Here is a 17,903-nt window from a genome sequence, read left to right on the forward strand (position 1 = left end):
CACCGGAGGCCTTCCTTGGCCTCATCAGGAGGGGAGGATTAAGGATGCTATTTTAAGGACCCACGGAGTGCTCCCTAGGTGAACATCCAGCCGGGATGAGGCAGTTCCCACCAGCTCCCACACCTCTACCTATCACGCTTTTTAAAATCTACAGTCACTACTTATGTTCTTCAAACCCAGCCTCAGCCTTTCATTTTATACTGGTCACCAAAAGTGTGCGCTGCAGTTTTCTAGCATGCTTGGTACCCAGCAGGAGTGGGAGGGGCAGTGCCCAGAAAAAAAGACATCTCCCATCACGCACTGGGCATACTTGGGAAATCCTTGGCATTTCTTTCTGTGGCAGTGCTTTCCTGTGCCCCATCCCCCCACCCCCACCCCCAGATGCCTGAGTGGTAGATGCAAGAGGGTTGGGAAGAGTTCAAGGCCAGTCTGGCTCCAGAGATGATCCTGTGTCAAGTGCATGAATGAGTTGATGAACTGAGCAAAATGTTAGGTTCTTAATCTGTCTCAATACATGTTGGCCATGGACATGCTTTTGGAATTTTGGAATTAATGAAAAGGAACTTTGTGTGTGTGTGTGTGTGTGTGTGTGTGTGTGTGTGTGTGTGTGTGTGTATGTATGTATGTGAGAGAGAGAGAGAGAGAGAGAGAGAGAGAGAGAGAGAGAGAGAGAGAGAGAGAGAACATTTGATGTCACTTGATCTAACACTTTTGCATTAGATTTTGTGCCCAAGTAATTCTCAAGTGAATTTGCTTTGCGACTGTGATGATAAAACACTATAATAATTAGTATTGTTGTTACTACTACTACTACTACTACTACTACTACTACTACTACTACTACTACTGATGCTGCTGCTATTACTACCACCACTATTCTGTATCCATTGGCATCCCCGTGTGTGGTAGTTTGAATAAGAATGGCCCCCATAGGCTCATAGATTTGAATGCTTGCTCGCCAGCAGGTGGCACTGTTTGAAAGGATTAGGGGGTGTGGCCTTGTTGGAGGAAGTGTGTCACTAAAGTTGGCCTTGGAGGGGGGGGCGTTTCAGAAACCCAAGCCAGACCCAGTGGCTATCTCTTCATGCTGCCTGCAGATACAGATGCAGAGGTCCAAGCTTCTCCAGCACCATTTATGCCTTTGTGGTGCCATGTTCCCTGCCATGACTATAACGGACCAAGCTTTTGAAACTGTAAGCCAGCCTCCTCAATCAAATGGTTCTCTTTATAAGAGTTATGTCTCCTCACAGCAACAGAACACTACGGAGACACCGTGGCTCTGTTTTCTGCTGGGAAGTGCTGGTCCCTGACTCTCAGTGCTGACCCTATCCAGTGCTTACAGAATGCTGGCAGTTGGCTTAACTTCTCAGTTTGTGTCTATCCTATGCCGACCCCCTACAGAATCCCCCACTTCTGTGGATGATTCAGTCTTTTCTCATACTGTCCTGCTAGAAACCTGTCCCCACTTCTCTCTATAACTTGTTCCATGTCCCTCCTCATCCTCCATTCTCTCTGAAAGCGACTGTCTTTTCCCCAGACCTCCAGGAAACCACAGGATGCTGGCAGATGGGCAAAGCCAGGACTCCATGGGGCCAGACTCACAGACGCTCCAAGCTTTCTCTCACCTCCCATATGAACAGTTTCCTCTCCTGACACCCTCCACCTCCAGCCTTTCTCAGAAAGGAGGCCGGCATGGTGCCCACCAGCCTTGGCTTGGCTGCGAGAGTGCTTCTCTTTAGAGCAGGGTTTGTAGGCTGAGAATAATCAATAGAACGCGTTCCCAATTGCTCTTTCCTTATAAGCAGTGCGGTTCTGTGGCTCAGACACCAGAAGAAAGCACAGCGGTACTGGCAAGTTGTCAGGCACGATTCTGTGCATGTCTCAGGAGCTACAGAAATGCAACCATGCTTGTCTCCAGCACAGAACTTTTCCTAGCTCCCTACTCCCAAGGGGGAGTTGATCGTCTCTGCAGTAAGGAACATGGCTCCCATCCATTTGCTGTTTGCTTCTCCTTGCATCCACCTCTTTGGCTTTACCCCTCCATTTCATCTTTGCCCTAAGGCCAAGTCCATCAAGCCCTACTTTTATGTTCCTATGTTTTATCTCATGTGTTTTGGGTTTTGTTTTGTTTTGTTTATTTCCCTCGGTCTTAGACTTACTGCTCTCTGAGTCCACGTATTTACCCCATGGTCCCGGCATCTTCCAGGAGTCTCCAGATGACAGTTTGTTGTTAGTTTGGGGTATTTTGATGATAAACAGTTCTAAAGAGTAGAAAAGAGGATTAAAGAGATGGCTGGGTCTGCAAAGTGCTCACAAGTTCAACTCCAAGAATTTGCACTTTAAAAAGCTGGGTAAGGTCTGGTACACATGTGGTTTGTAATCTCAGTACTGGGGAGGTGGAGACAATATGATGCCTGGGGTGTTCTGGGCAGCCAGCCTAGCCTACTAGGCAAGTTCAGGCTTAGTGTGAGAGAGTCTGTCTCTAAGAACAAAGTGGACATCAGCTGTCATCTATAAAACAACACCAGATGTTGCCTTCTCATTTCCCCATGCACATGTACAGATGTACATATATACGCACATATATTACACACTACATATGTCTCTGTGTGTGTGTGTGTGTGTAAGATATATATATCTTATACATATATATGTGTGTAAGATATATGTATACACACACACACATTATTAGGAGTAAGATAAAGTTCTTTTCTAGTATGGTTTTGTTGTTACGATTAAACACTGACCAGAAATACCTTGGGGAAAGAAAGGGCTATTTGCCTTACAGGTCACAGCTCATCACTGAGGGAAACCAAAGTAGGAACTTGAGATAGAAACTGAAGCAGAGACCATGGGAAAATGCTATTAACTGTCTTGTTCCCTGGCTCATGCCCAGTTAGCTTTCTTACATAGCCCAAGTCTGCCCACCTAGGGAATGGTGCCACCCACAGTGGGCTGGGTCCTCTTACATTAATCAGCAACTTAAAAAACTCCCCAGTAGCCATGACCTCAGGCCAATCCGATGGAGGGAATTCCTCAAATGTGGTTTCCTCTTCCCGAGTGTGTCAAGTTGATGACCAAGTTCAGCCATCACAGACCTTAAAAGCATATTCCCAAGAGCATACTTCCTTCAACTACAGAGCCAGCCCTCCTGCTCACCATCCCATGATGTCTGTATAGAGCCACAAATGTGCTCTGAGCACAGGGATGGGTTTAGAGGCGGTTGGGAAGCACGTGGGGACAGATGAGGATGAGAAGCCTGCTCAGGTACCCGGGCAGAGCAAGGTCACAGAGAGAGTGTACCGGCTTCTGAGGGTTTGCATGATCTGGGCTTTCTGATCATGACGTTGAAATGCCAGGAGATTCTTGAAGGCACTTGGGTGTTTAGATAGACCCTGTGTGGAGTAGTTACTGTTCTCTGTCACTGTGGCCAAACTCAAATTGGGAAGGTTCTATTCTGGTTCACAGTTCACAGGCTGTGGCTGATCCTGACAGCCAGGAAGGCATGGTGGCTGTACCAATACCTTCCTCAGCTGTGACAGTGGGAGTTGCATCAGGGCAGCAGACAGGAAGTAGAGCTGGCCTGTGACCTCGGAGCCCTGCTCCCATGGCTGCCTGTGTCCTAGCCAAGGCGCTGAGTCTAAACGGTTCCCACCAAATCCTCAGAGAGTGCCACAAGCTGAGGACTGTTTAAACACAGGAGTCTGTAGGGGATACTTGGTGTTCACTCCATCAGCACGTCCTTTCTGGAATCTGTGGGTCCTGGAGTCATCCAGGGAGCCTTGCTTCAGGGTCAAGCTGAGCAGGGCTGAGTCATATGTACCGGCAATACACACACATCCAGAACACACTGAGGAGAGTAGGACCCTGGCAATGAGCACTTCAGAAACACCACATAGAAAGGAAGAAAGGGACGAGGGTGATGTGCACACACTTGGGATGGGGGCCTGATGCTTAAGTGTTTGGCAATGTAAACCAAGTTGACCTGCGATCTCCAGTTGCCCCGCCCCCCCTTTTTTTTTACATAACTGGAGAACCAAGATATATGTTTCCTTTTCCACTGTAGGCGATCACTCAAGACTCATGGGGCTGTCTTTGGAGGTGTCGGGAGTGTATTTGGCATTCCCATTAAGTTCTCTCAGTCACGAATTAGGCCACTTAGTAGGATCAGCTCCCATCAATACATGATTGAGTGTAGACATGCCAGGATTCCAGCCAATGAATTAAGGTCGGCTAATTGGAAACAAAAGCAACTGGTTGATACTTCGATTAGGGTCCCCAGCAACCAACAACTCTGACTGTGTGTATAGTGGGGGTAGATTTTCAGATCTGGGCTGGAGTTCTCTTGGTAAATGTTGAATAAAGCCAAGTTTCCACAATATTTCAGGGTTCCTGGGTCTGTAAGTAGACACAGATTCAGGTAAACGTTAACAAGCTATGAGCCTTTAGAGTGGACACGTGAATTGTCACGTAAACATGCGTGATCAGAGAGAGGGATGTCAAAGAAAACCTTCATTAGTGTCTTCCTAAGCTGGCCTTAACAGCCTGGTGTAATTTGGCTAATGGAGTCTGCGCTGCTCATTAAATTATAAGGGCATTAAAAAGATCTCTAAAACAATGCTAATATTTCAGAGGGTTAATTAGTCCTGGAATTAAAATGCTAAGCTCATAGATTCTGTCTGATTTGATGAGCAAGGAAAGAAAGGCATTCCACAGAACAGCAGCTATGCCGTGGTTTGAGAGAATCTTTAGTCTTCCAGACTGAAGGTTCTTAGGGGAACCTCTTGTTTCCAGCTTGAAGTTGGCTCCGAACCCCAGCCCACCCAAACTCATTTTCACCTACAGAGAGGCTAGATATCCTGGGAGATGGTCTGGGCTGAAGGCCTGATGACAGTGGCATCTCTATTTTACAGGTAAATGACACTGAGCTTCAGAGAGCTGTGGCCCCTTCCAGGGAGCTGTGTGATCCCGTATCCTTAAGGCCACGAGGCCAGTGAGTGGAGCACCTGGCTCTCCAGTATCAAATGTCAGGAATCTACATTCTCAATTAAACTTTACTAATCAGACCAAATGGTAGGTAGATGTAAATAGGCAAACCCAGAGGTATTACAAAGGTCTTTTCAATATAATAAAAGTCCTTCCACAATGGGACGTCCATGTGACAAAGCTGAGAGTCACCCCTTGTTTTGTGGTGTTCTAATATGGAGGGCACACACATGGATAACCCTGTGCCTGAAGCAAGGATCCGTGGTCCATACTTGTATAAGATCCTAAGATGATGGGGATGTCACATGGTTTGTGAGGTGGTTTTTCTTACCAGGGGTGGAAGGTCCATTAGGAGATGACACAATGGGGTTCATGAGGACTCTTTGGGAACCACAAACCATCTTCTTATTCATTTGTAGGTTTACTGATATTTCCTGCGAATCCTCTGCACGCCTGACCTCATGGGGGTGGGCAGGGGCCATTGTCCCCTGGAATTCCCAAAGCAGTAGTGGGGGGGGGGTCAGATATTTGTGACAACTGAATAAGTAAACCAACAAGTAAAACTTTGACAGATGATATTTTAAAAGTGCACAGATCCCAGTGGCACAGAAGAGCAGGACACACAGGTCAATCTACCCGGGACCTGGGCCTCAGACCTCTGCTTTGCAGGAGGCTGAGCAGCGCAGTGGTTTGCAAGTCAGCACCGAGGGACTTCCTGGCTAGCTAGGAATGAGGGTCCCAGAGAGTAGACATGCAGTCTGAGGGACAGTGGCAAGAAGGGGGGCTCTCCCCCAAGAAGAGCTGGAGTGGGCCTTCTGAATGCGGGAAGGGCCTGGCCAAGGGTTCTGATGACAGACGAATTTGCTAAAGCCACTGACTCAAACATGACATGCTGGTGCTGCAAGAGAGGCACAGTTAGGTGCAGGGAACACTCAGGAATCAGACAGAGTGGTTTGTGTGACCTTCAAGAGATGCCATTCCAGTGTTTTGGAGAACGAAAATAGAGTTTCGTGTGTGTGTGTGTGTGTGTGTGTGTGTGTGTGTGTGTGTGTGTGTGTGTGTGCACATGCACATACACATGTACAGGCCTAAGGTTGAAAGCCCAGCTAGCCAGCTTGTTCCCAAGGCCCCCTCTCACCACCTGAAACCCAGACTTAGAGGATCTGCCACACAGCACGTAGCACTGATGTTGGTTCTGGAATCCAGACTCTGGTCTTCTTGTTTGTGTAGCAATTGAGGGAACCATCGAAGGCATCATCAAAGGGTCTCCCTGACGCCCCCCTCCTGCCATTGACATTTTCCCTCTGTGCCTGCTGTCGGAGAGCAGCTTAAAGGAACCCAAAAAGCGAAGCAAGCCTTGCAAGGAGCCTGTTATAGTCACCAAAGTGGCGTGCTGTGGTCGTGACTTAGTTGACATCAGTGGTGGCAATGTGTAGGGATTTCTCCTCATCATTGTTAACTTGAGTGGGTTTGGAATCACTTAGGAGACACTCTTGGGGAAGGACGTGGCTCCAGAGAGCTTTAGCAGAAGGGAACCACACTCGGGCAGCTTCATCCGTGGCCTAGGGGCTTAGGTGGAGTAAAACGGAGAAAGCTGACGGAGCACCACTGCTTACCTCCCCCTGCTTCCTGACTGGGCACAATGGTGACCTGAGCCCTAAGAAGTTCTTGTCTGGTTGTTTTTGTCATAGCGACAAGAAAAGTTACCACCACAGTGGGGACATATGAAATACAGCAATTGCAGTTCTGTAGGACCAGAGGCTTGATTGACAGACAGGCCATGGAAGGCTGGGACTGGCGGAGAACCCACAGAGGAAGAGACAGAGGATGAGCCTTAGGTTTCTGCAAGGATGATGACGTGGCTTGTATGTTAATAGGAGCATTGACCCTCAATTGCTATTCTTTTTAAAATCTGAATACCAAAATATTTGTCCAGAAAGAGATTGAAGGAACATGCAGGATGTTTGGAGGAGCCTAACGCAATGGATCATGAGGCAACGGCAGTTCACTCTCTGTGCTACCTCACAACGTTTGCTGTGGGGGACCACAGTCATTCCCCATCACCCCAGCAACTTAACACACACACACACACACACACACACACACACACACCCCTGAAGCACCATGGTAAACCACACACTGGATCCTGACCAATCCCAGGCTCCCACAAAAGCCAACAATTAAAAGGTGTATTCTCGGTGGATGACCAGCCACTCTGGAGACCCCGTTTCTCTCTTGGGGTTGTCTAACAGCTTTCAAGAGCGTGCCTCTGTTCTGGCTCCCGAATACCTGGCCCCGGCCCTAGGAAGTGCTTCAATAATGGATGACGACCAATAAACAGCCAGAGATTTGCTGGAAATTATGAGCGATAAATAATTGAGAGGTAGGGAGGCTGAGCAGCGTTCCCCTCGCCTCTTGCTGATTCTCCTTAATGCATTTCCTTGACGCAACTCCCCGGTAGCCCTGGGTAAAGGCACTGACACACCCCGCCCCCTGCACCCCTACCCTCAGCCCCCACCCCACCCCACCCCCACCCCTGCCAGAGAAGGATGGGAGGGTCACAGGGGTCACGCTAAAAAGACAGGTGTATGGTAGACATGTTGGAAGGGAGTGAGATGTCATAGTGTCTAGGTCCCTTGTCACCTACCACCCTAGGACCTGGGGGAATCTGAAGTTTCTGAATTAATGGCACAAGAATATGTGGTTGATAGGGAAGGAATTGTGTTCCACAGACTCTGACTCCCAATAGATCCTCCTCAGAGCCTTTACTGGGTTTTACCTCTTCCCGTCAGACACCGAATAAAAGGCAACCCTGGCTCCCGACACAGCCAGAGGAACAGTAGAATGGAAAGTCAGCCGCTACCCCCATTTTAACAGACAATGCTTCTTGACTCTGAAGCAGCAGGGTTGTGCACCAGGTCCAGACACCAGCAGAGGCCCTGTCCCAGGCATCACAGGAGGGGGGCATGTTGAGTGCAGGGGCATTGCCACTTGACATGAGTGTCATGCAGGTGGTAGTTGCACTTGGCTTGCTGGCATTGGACAGCCTGGTTGATAAGTAGGATTCTGGCACTCAGGAGAGACCCCGGCAACAAGCATCTATAAGGATGGAAAGAAGGAAAGGAAGGGCAGGGAAGGGAAGGGAAGGGCAGGGAAGGGAAGGGAAGGGAAGGGAGGGGGGAGGGGAGGGGAAGGGAAAGTAGGGGAGGGGAGTGAAGGGTAGGGAGGGGTGAGAAGGGAGGGGGTGGTGGGGAGGGAAAGGGGAAGGGATAGAGAAAAAGAGGAAGGAAGGAAAGAAGAAAGAAAAAAGGCAAGCAAGCAGAGAAGGGAGGAGGGAGGAATGGGGGGGGGAAGGGAACTGGAAAACACAGAGAGGGGAAAGGAAGGAAAAATGACATTTTAAAAAGAAGATGAAAGATAGGATACAGTCAACTCAGGCTATCAGATCAGCTTTCTTAATCCATGTCCCCCAAAAAGGAACTTCAGCAGCCACTCCCAGAGGGACTATGTGTGTGCACAGTGCTTCAGGACACCAGACATGTAAACGTTGCTCTTCTCCACAGCTGGTTTAGGATGTGCAGGGCTGGTTTGCCCAGGAGGCCCCACCTGGGTCACCACTAGACAAAGCCCCTTGGGAACTCACCTCTCCTGCTTGAGTGGGGAAGTGGGGCAGGGATAAAGTCTGGGACTTGTGACCTTGACTGTCCTCTACAGCCTGATTTATGGGGCAAGGCTGTCTCCCGGATGAGATGGAGACGCTGTGAGGGAAGGGGCTGTAGAAAACCTTAATCCCCAAATGGCAGAAAGAGATACTCTCTGGCCTGGTGTGCATTTGATTAGGCACATCAGGTGGGGCTGTGTCCCCCACCACACAGCTGAAACCCAACCAGCAGCCATGCTCCAGGCTTTGGGGGGAGGGGAGGAGGTGGTTCCTGGATTTGGGGTGAAAGACTTTTTTCTCTCTGCAGAGAAAATCCACAGTGCATTTTTAAAAAAAAAGTAAGTAGGTCCCAGAATATTACAGTCAGTCATTGGACTGATGCCAGAAATTTCAAAGCTGAGACAGGGGCATGAAGGAATAGCCTGCTTAGGAAAAGTATATTCATTCTCTTTTGGTCTAGGGGAGTAGTTAGGGTCATCATGAATGGGAGTTGTTTCTTAGGGACCTGAAGTCAAGGCCTGGGGTGGGGGTGGGGCTGAGGGAGCCCTGGGAATCCACTCTTTTGACAAAACAGACTGTTCTACAGCACCCCTGGGTCTCTCCTCTTGGCTTCACAAGCTTTCAGATTGTTCCACATCTGGAGAGCTTAGGTTCCTAGTGAACAGTTCACCCAGGGCAGGGACAGTGTCTCCTCCACCGACAGAGAAGCCCGGGGCCATGTTCACATTGCCTTCATGTCACCTGGGCTCCTCTTCATTTCTGCAGTACTTTCCGCCTGGTCCATTCCCACAGAGCCAGAGGTGTCATTGCAGGCTTCGCTCTCCCCGCAAGAGTCCCTAGTGAGAGACCTAACCTCCTGTGCCTCGGAATGTAACTGCATTTGGAAACAGGGTCTTAAAGAGGAATTAAGTTAAAACAACGTTATTAGGACGGGCCCTAATCCAACATGACTGATGTCTTTGTAAAACAAAGAAACTGGGACACAGACACACTGGGGGAGGTGATGTGAGGTTGAGGTGGTGGTGGTGGTGTGTGTGGGGACGGGGTAGGGGGGTGGAGTTCATTATGTCATTTGCAGGGAAATGGATGGAACCGGGCATCAATGAAATAAGTCAGACCCAGGAAGAAAAATGTCGCCTGCTTCCTTTTAGATGTGGAGTTCAGATTTACATACATGATGTGACAATTACGGAGACTGTTTGGGATTAGGAAGGCACTAACAGAGGGTCAACAGGGTCCTGGGAAGCCAATGTGACAAAAGTATGGGATGCCCTTGAATAAAAACGTCACAAAATCCAAAGCTTCGTGCCACTATACAGTGACAGGATGGGGATGGAGATGACTCCTACAAGCCAGAGATGGTCTAAGGCGGGACCAAGCCCTCTCTAAACCGTTTCTGCTGATTAGGAACACTGCCCTTGTGCTTTGAAAGGAGACTCTTGCAGTTCACAACACCCCAGTATCTTCATTCCAGAGTTTGTCTCCCCAGAACCCACATAAATAGGTGGGTTTTACATAGGGTGTTAGCCTGGCTGTAATTACTGTGCTCCAGAGGCCGACAGGAAATCCCTGCAGCAAGCTGGCTGGCCAGAGTAGCCACGGCTGGCTAGCTCCGGGTTCAGAATATGCTTCAATATATAAAGTGGAGATGGGTCAAGGTAGATATCTAACATCAACCCTGGCCTACAGACAAACAAACACACATATGCAAAAAGCAAAATAATATCAACAACAATAATAACAATACTAACCATAATATTTAAGTGCTACTTAAAACTCTGAGAACCTCACTGTATCCATCTATGTGAACACCAAGGCAGGAATACTTCTTAATTGAAGGGTGAGGAAACCAATGAACAGAGAGGTTACCTAACTTTCCAAAAGTCACACTGATTGATAGTAGATAACCTGGCTTTGGAGTCAGTTGTTTTCAGCTCCGTGGAGTACCGGGCCATCTTCCTCATAAAGCAGCTCTGATAGTATACGCGGAAGCCGTCTCATCCCCCTGATTTCCCTGCCAGCCCAGAACTCTGCGAGCTTCTACAAAGGGCTACATTTCTTCTTTGTTTCCTGTGACTTCCCAGGCAGAGGGACAATGGTGACCCCTCAACACATCGAGAATGCTCGCAAGGTTTTGCTGACAAGAGGCAGGCAGTACCTACGGGACACATTTGGGTCTGTGGTGCGGACTCACACTTGTGAGATAAATGAAACTGTCTTTGGAGGGGTTCGCTGTGGTCCTGAGGGGGCATAAAGTTAGCTTCTCAATGAGGGCAGGCAGATGACCTCACTATAAAGCCCTTCTCTTGTTTCTCTGAATCACTGATGGTCCGCAGAGGAGCTCCCCGCTCAGAACCTGCTAGAAGCCTGCCCCATTCCCTCCACCTTCGTCTCAGACGGGATCTCCTATTTCTCAGGCTGGCCTTGAACTCACTATGTAGCCCCAAGCCACACAGAATTCCTGATCTTCCTGCCTTCACCTCCCAGGTGCTGGTATGACAGCCTGTGCCATCACGCTGGGGATGGACCCGGGCCGTCGTGCGTGCTAGGCAAGCATTCCACCAACAGGAACGCAGCTGCAGCCACTGTGTTCTTCGGTCTGTTGCTTTTGTGGTAGAGAAGCCGCTTGGAGGGAAAGCCTGGGCTAAGACTTTGACTTTGAACTCTAACTAAACTTCCCCCAGCTTGTGGTCCTTGTTATCAGAGAGTCATCCCTCTCCTGGGGAGGTGCTTGGCTGTATCATTTGGGTTGTCATAGCTTGGGGGAAGCCTTGGAGATGCCGGATGTCACTCAGCATCTTCTGGTGTGGGGACGATCTCTCTTCTCTGAGTGTTAGTCCAAGTTCACAACGAGCAGGTGGCTTCCCACCACTGTAACAAACGCCCAAGGTGATGGGCTTAGGAAGAAAAAAGGTTGTGGGGACCGCACCAGGGGGCTGGGGGACAGCACAACATGGATAGAAGATGTGGCCTGGACAAAAACAAGCACCTTGCAGTGGGAAGTGGAAGAGGCTGGTCTACCAAAACCCCCTTGGAGGGCAACTCCCCATCCCCAAAGACCAAATCCCACCTCTGAGACACTCCCCTTAAAGCTCACACCACCTCCAGAGAAGCCAAGCAGGGGGTCTAGATGTAGACATGGGGTCCTTTGGAGCTATGTCCAGATCCGAGTTCCAGTAAGAAGCGACAATAAGCCTGCAGAAAGAAGGGATTGAAATGCCAGAGAATACTTGAGAAAAGGAAACAATTCTTTGGAATTTGATTCCATAACTTAAATGCAAAAGATCACTCTGGGCTAACAGGCCATCCCCACCTAAGCAAGAGCGGCCCTTACAAGTGTTTCTCCCAGGTCCTTTGCCCAACACCCCTGTCCCTCGTCTCCAGCCCAACTCAGAGACTGGATGCAGAAGCCATCATTAAAAAATGAACATGAGTTGTTTTCTCCCCTTTTTTTTTGTTAAAATAATCCAGTTTACTGTCTCAGACAAGTCATTATTCATGTGGAACCTGCCTGTGCTGTCCCTAGGGGGGAAGGGTAAATTGATTTAACGTGTAATCCAGTTTGGACTGCCCGCTAACCCCGGTGCTGTGCTAACTGCACCCTAGCTGCACAGGGGAGGGTGCGGGGGGGGGCGGGGGCGGTTGGAGAGGAAGGAGTGGGTCTGAGGAAAACAAGGGGATTAGCCCAAGACGTGGGCCTGAGCACTGCTTTCTACAGGGGAACATGGAAGCCAAGCTTCTGGTCTGTCTGCCTGTCTTTGGCTTTCTCCTCATAAAAATTCCACAGCAGATCATTACGATAAAACAACACAGTCAAAATGGCAATTGCTTCATCAGTGCCCTAGTGGTATCAGGCCGAAACTAGGGAAGATCTGAGAGGTAGAAGAATATGATGTGGGTGCATGGAAAATTCTAGAAGCAAGTCTAGAGTCGGTTCTGTTCATCCTAACGCTGTAGCCAGCAGGTGAACTGACTCCTGGGTGTTGGTGAGTGTTCTGTGGCTGTTTTCAAGTAGTGCCATGCATACTGGTTGACAGCCAGGCCTCGCTGGTCTGTGGGTAGGGATTGAAGACTGGGCCACCCAGCCCAAACCTTGAATCTATGAACTTACTCTCCCAACTGCCCTCTTTATTAGGAACATTTATATGCTTGAAGTAATTGTTGTCTCAGAGGCGTAACTGCCTCTGTCGGCTAACCTAGGCCTAGTCCTAGAAGGGTCTAGCCTCTATACAATCTAACCTAGGCCTAGAAGGTTTTCAGCCTTTGAGAATTACTGGTTAATAAGCTCACTCTTTCTAGTTCTTTCTGAGCTCATAGCTGGCCTGTTCAATCCAGCTTTTCTGTCTTAAACTTTTCTCCCAGCTGATTTATTCAATCTGGCTTTTCTCTCGGCTTCTGAATTGCTCTGCGTGGCCTCAAACTAACTCTAGCTTTCTTTTCTAATCTTCTGCCTCCTTCTCATTCTCTGGCTTATTCTACCTTCAACCTCTCTCTGTAAAACTCTCCTGGTAAAACTGCCTTTCTGTCTGTCTGTCTGTCTGTCTGTCTGTCTGTCTGTCTGTCTGTCTGTCTCTCTCTCTCTCTCTCTCTCTCTGTCTCTGTCTCTCTCTCTCTCTCTCTCTCTCTCTCTCTCTCTCTCTCTCTCTCTCTCTCTCTCTCCCTGCACTGTCCCTTATGTAGCTTCCCTTTCCTCTTTCTTTCTTCTCCTGAGATTTGGGCATATCCCATTCTGTCAAGTCTTTCTCGGATTCGTCACCTTTTCTGCCACTCAATTAGACATCACTTACAAACATGAGTGCTTCCTTCTACAAACTAACTTTACCTACATTGTTTGGGATTAAAGGCAGGTACCAACAGGCCTGGACCTAAGCTTTTCTTTACCTGAAACTTGCTCTATACCAGGCTGGCCTCAAACTCAGATCTGTTTGCCTCGGTCTCCTGGATTAAAGATGTGTTTGTATTCTCTAGCTGGATCACACAGACCTAGAAGGTCTTTGGATCCGATCTCTTGCCAGAGCAGCCAGGTTCTGAATTAAGATTCCTCTATAACCCTCTCCCTAGAGGCTGATGGCCCTGGGAGAAACAAGAGACAATTGGTGCTTAGCGTGAACACTAAGGAGTCAGCTATGTAAGAGGGATGCTCCCGTGGGAGCAGGTCCTTCAGTGGGAGGCTGTCATTCTTGAGAAATAGATGTTTCTTTGTGAGTATTTTGAAGCATCCTCTGGGCAATCTGAAGTAGAAAAGAGAAACAGGACAGGGGTCCAGGGGCACCGCAGAGAGGACAGCACTTAGGAATCCACATGAATGAAAACACTGTTTCCCAGCCCCAGAATATGCAGATGGTCCTTGAAGGTGCAGTGTCCATGTACTTCATCCACTGCAGGGGAGACAAGATACCCCCCAAAGACCCAAAAGACACTTGACATTGACCTCTGGCTTCTGTGTGTGTGTGTGTGTGTGTGTGTGTGTGTGTGTGTGTGTGAGAGAGAGAGAGAGAGAGAGAGAGAGAGAGAGAGAGAGAGAGAGAGAGAGAGAGAGATCGAACACACACAGTCCTTTGGCCAAAAGGCACCATGGAGATAAGCTACTAACAAGGAGAGAGCTTTGTACAAATAAATGCTGCGGAGTCACTCCTTGTTGAGCTAAAGGAGATGGATCTTTTTTCTCTCTTTCCACCAAGGTGTGCTCAGCCTGAGTGAGGAAGGCTTTCTTTGGGTTGCCTGTAAGGAGGGGGCAGAGGGCATGAGGTGGGAGGCCTCAAGACAGATGCATTGGCTAGTATCACCAACACCAGTCACTTGACATGAGGTAGGAATACAATGAAACCATCATCCACCCTCCACAAAGTCTCACCACGACTGCCTTCTGCAGTGCTCTCAGCTCAGTCTACTTCATGTGGGCCAAGGCTTGAAGAACGGAAGCTACCTTTGCCCTTACTTCAAGTCCCTCAGCCTGTCTCCCTTTGATTTCTTGAGGAGACCACGATCAAATCACTTTGTTAAAGCCGAAAGATGGCTTGGGTAGGTGAGAAAATGGCATGGGCTGTATCTGGACCAAACCAAATAGCTTCATTCTGAACACAAAGGGGGAATACATGGAAACAACCTAAATGTCCAGCATTTTGGGGAAAAAATCACTGCAGGGAATTGTTCAAGTCCGTGTGTTTCAATGTGTCCCAAAGAGTTCTGCTATAGTCATTTTCACAATAATATCCCAAGCCAGAGAATGAATGAATTGCAAAATTTGGCATTCAGATGTATGAGAATATAGAAACACAGGTCTTGGCTTGCTTGCCAGTGTTGAACATGCTAATATGTTCCTCCCAGATTCTTTCCCCACCCTCCTTCTATGTAGGGCTTAAACTACATTTCCCAGTAGCCCTTGCTGATTGATGTTTAGTTAGTGTCAGCCAATGAGGAGCCCTAGTGAAATACTGGAAGGTGGGATCAAGGAGATGAGACTCCTGCTTTGGGAGATCTCTGGCAGGCACTTGGCCTTGCCTGGGACCCTAGCTTTCATCAGGCAGCTGTTCTCCCCCCCCCCACCCTCAGCTCCTACCCCCACACAGCCCTAGCTCTGCTCAGGGGGTCTAAACTCTTCCCAGATCAACCATTTGCATTTGAGTCTGAGACTTGGCCTCTGTATCTGAGGGAAGTCAGCCCGAGACAGCCATGTTGATACCACAGGCCTACACAGAGGATGCTGATGGCACAGATGAGGTCATACTTATATAGAGGCTGATGATGCACTTCTAATGGACACGCTGAGTCACAGACTTTCCCCAAAGATGAAGCACGTAAGAACTGAGAGTGCACCTTATTCTTCATGGCGCCAAACACCCATGCCTATTGTGTGTGCATTAGGACATAATCTAAGGAAATGAATTCACTCCACAGGCTTTGCCAAGAAAGGGTTAAAAGCACCAGGGTGACAGAGTTCAAGTCCTTCACTGTAATTTCATGTAAGTAACCTTCTGGCAGCTTCCTTTGTCACCGCTGTACTCTTGTCTGCCAGCCTCGCTCAGGCCCGGGCATCCCCCAGGAAATGTTAAATTCATTGCCCTCATCTGCTTGACTGACTGTCATCCTGACACATCGCTGAGCTGGTGACGAAGCCCTTAATTAGTGCCGTGTCTGCAGGCTCCTCCTCCTGCTGCCTCCTCCCTCACCCTTCTCCTTGAGCCTCTCTCTCTCTCTCCTCTCACCATTTTCAAAGAAGACACACACACACACACACACACACACACACACACACACACACACATACACACACACACACACACACACCATTTCCACGCTGAGCCCTTGGCCTCGTTTTCATGTCAGCCCTGAGAGATGATGGCACCTCTGATTTCTTGTTTGCAGCAATGGGAACGGATTCAGAGAAGCTACACTTGCTGGCACCAGATCAAGACTAAATAAAGTTCAAGTCTGTTTTAAAGACTTACTTAATTGTTATTTCTCTCTCTCTCTCTCTCTCTCTCTCTCTCTCTCTCTCTCTCTCTCTCTCGTGTGTCTGTGTATCTGTATGTGTCTGTGTGTGTCTGTGTGTGTACAGAAGAGCCCTTAGAGGCCAAAAGACAGTGCCAGACTACTGGAGCTGGAGTTAATGATGGATGTGAGCTACTATGTAGACGCTGGGAACCAATCTCTAGTCCTCAGCGAGATAAGCAAGTGCTCTTAATCACTGAGCCATCTCTCTAGTTCCCAGATGATTAAAGCTCTATCTCCATTACTTGTTGACTGTGTGACCTGGTAGGAATACTTTTTTTTTTTTGTCTTTTCCAGTTCTATTTTCCTGCAGCATTAAAGGTAGAAATTCTAAGTTCATGGGCTCAGGGTGACCCAGCCTTGTCATTTCAGCATGGCAGTGTGTTTAAGGCTTGGCCATCCTTCTGCTCTTGTTCTCTAGTTTCCGGTGTGCTGCTGGTTGACGACTCATTGCTGTAAGTTCCCACCTGCTTGGCAGGACCTGTTATGCCTTCCTGCCATGATGGACTGTCTTCTCTGAAACTGTGAGCCAAATAGAGCCTTCCTCACTACAGTTGCTCTTGCCTTTTGTCACAGGACCAGGAAACTAACAATTACAGAAGGTGATAGGAGAAATCTTGGGCGTAAGAGAGGGATGCAGGATAGGAGGGTGGCTACCAAGGACAGCTGCCGAGAAGGTCCTTCATGGGCAGCTGGAGTTGAGTGGCTAAGGATTATGGGAGCATGAGTAGGGTTTTACCAACAGAAGGGTGAGGGAGCCAGGCACATCTCTACTCACAAACCTTGTACGTTGCTTTCTGAGGTGCTAACATCCATCTGGTTATTTAGGGGACATGTAAACCTGAAGCTATTGTAATCGTCTGGTAACCTGCAGGCAACAGAGTGCAGTTATGGAAAAAAATATTAGGGTTTGGGTTTATCCAACCAGGTCATGAGGTTCCTTCTCTCTGTCTCTGTCTCTGTCTCTGTCTCTGTCTCTGTCTCTGTATCTGTATCTCTATCTCTCTCTCTTTCTCTCTCTGTCTCTCTGTCTCTCTCTGTGTGTGTCTCTGTCTCTCTGTCTCCTTCTCTGTCTCTGTCTCTCTCTGTCTCTGTCTCTCTCTCTCTCTCTCTCTCTCTCTCTCTCTCTCTCTCTCAAGTGGGAACAGTCCCTCTTTCATTTCAGCGGCTGGCCTTGAATTTTGTGTTCCCTTTTAATCAATCACTGGCAGACAGAAACAGGATTACATGAATCATAATATAAACCTATTGTGCTCACCCCCCGAGGCTGAGGGACGGTCCCACCTTCCCTCCAAATCCAGAGATCAGCAGTCGTTGCAAAATTTCTGTGGTGTAGAAGAGGATGGGAGACTTTGGTACCTGCCAGCATCTCCCACACTCAGTGTCATTTTAAGGAGAGATTTGGGGTCCTCTATACACCTTGGAACTCGTACTAAGCCTGTGAGGTATGAGGCGTGGTGAGAGCTGTGAGCTGACACCTCAGTTTGGAGCCTGTGGCTCATTTTTAATTCCCAGCTTCAGAGGGGAGCTGGGTGTCAGCGTGAGCTGAGGCTGGAGGGCTGAGGAGGAGGCAGCCAGGAGACAGGTGTGAAAGTGAAGGAGAATTTAGCAACAGTCCTGCCCCCTCCTGGGCTCAGGCATCAAGAGATTCCTGTGGTTTGCAAAGCTTAGTCTCTCTCTGAAGCTCCAGAGGAGAGTGTTTTCCTCAGTCATTTGGGGGCACGGATATCAGTTGTTTCAACCTTCATTTCCAATTCAGGGTGGA

Source organism: Acomys minous, assembly GCF_964271855.1.
Source record: "Acomys minous genome assembly, chromosome: 16".
Lineage (NCBI taxonomy): Eukaryota > Metazoa > Chordata > Mammalia > Rodentia > Muridae > Acomys > Acomys minous.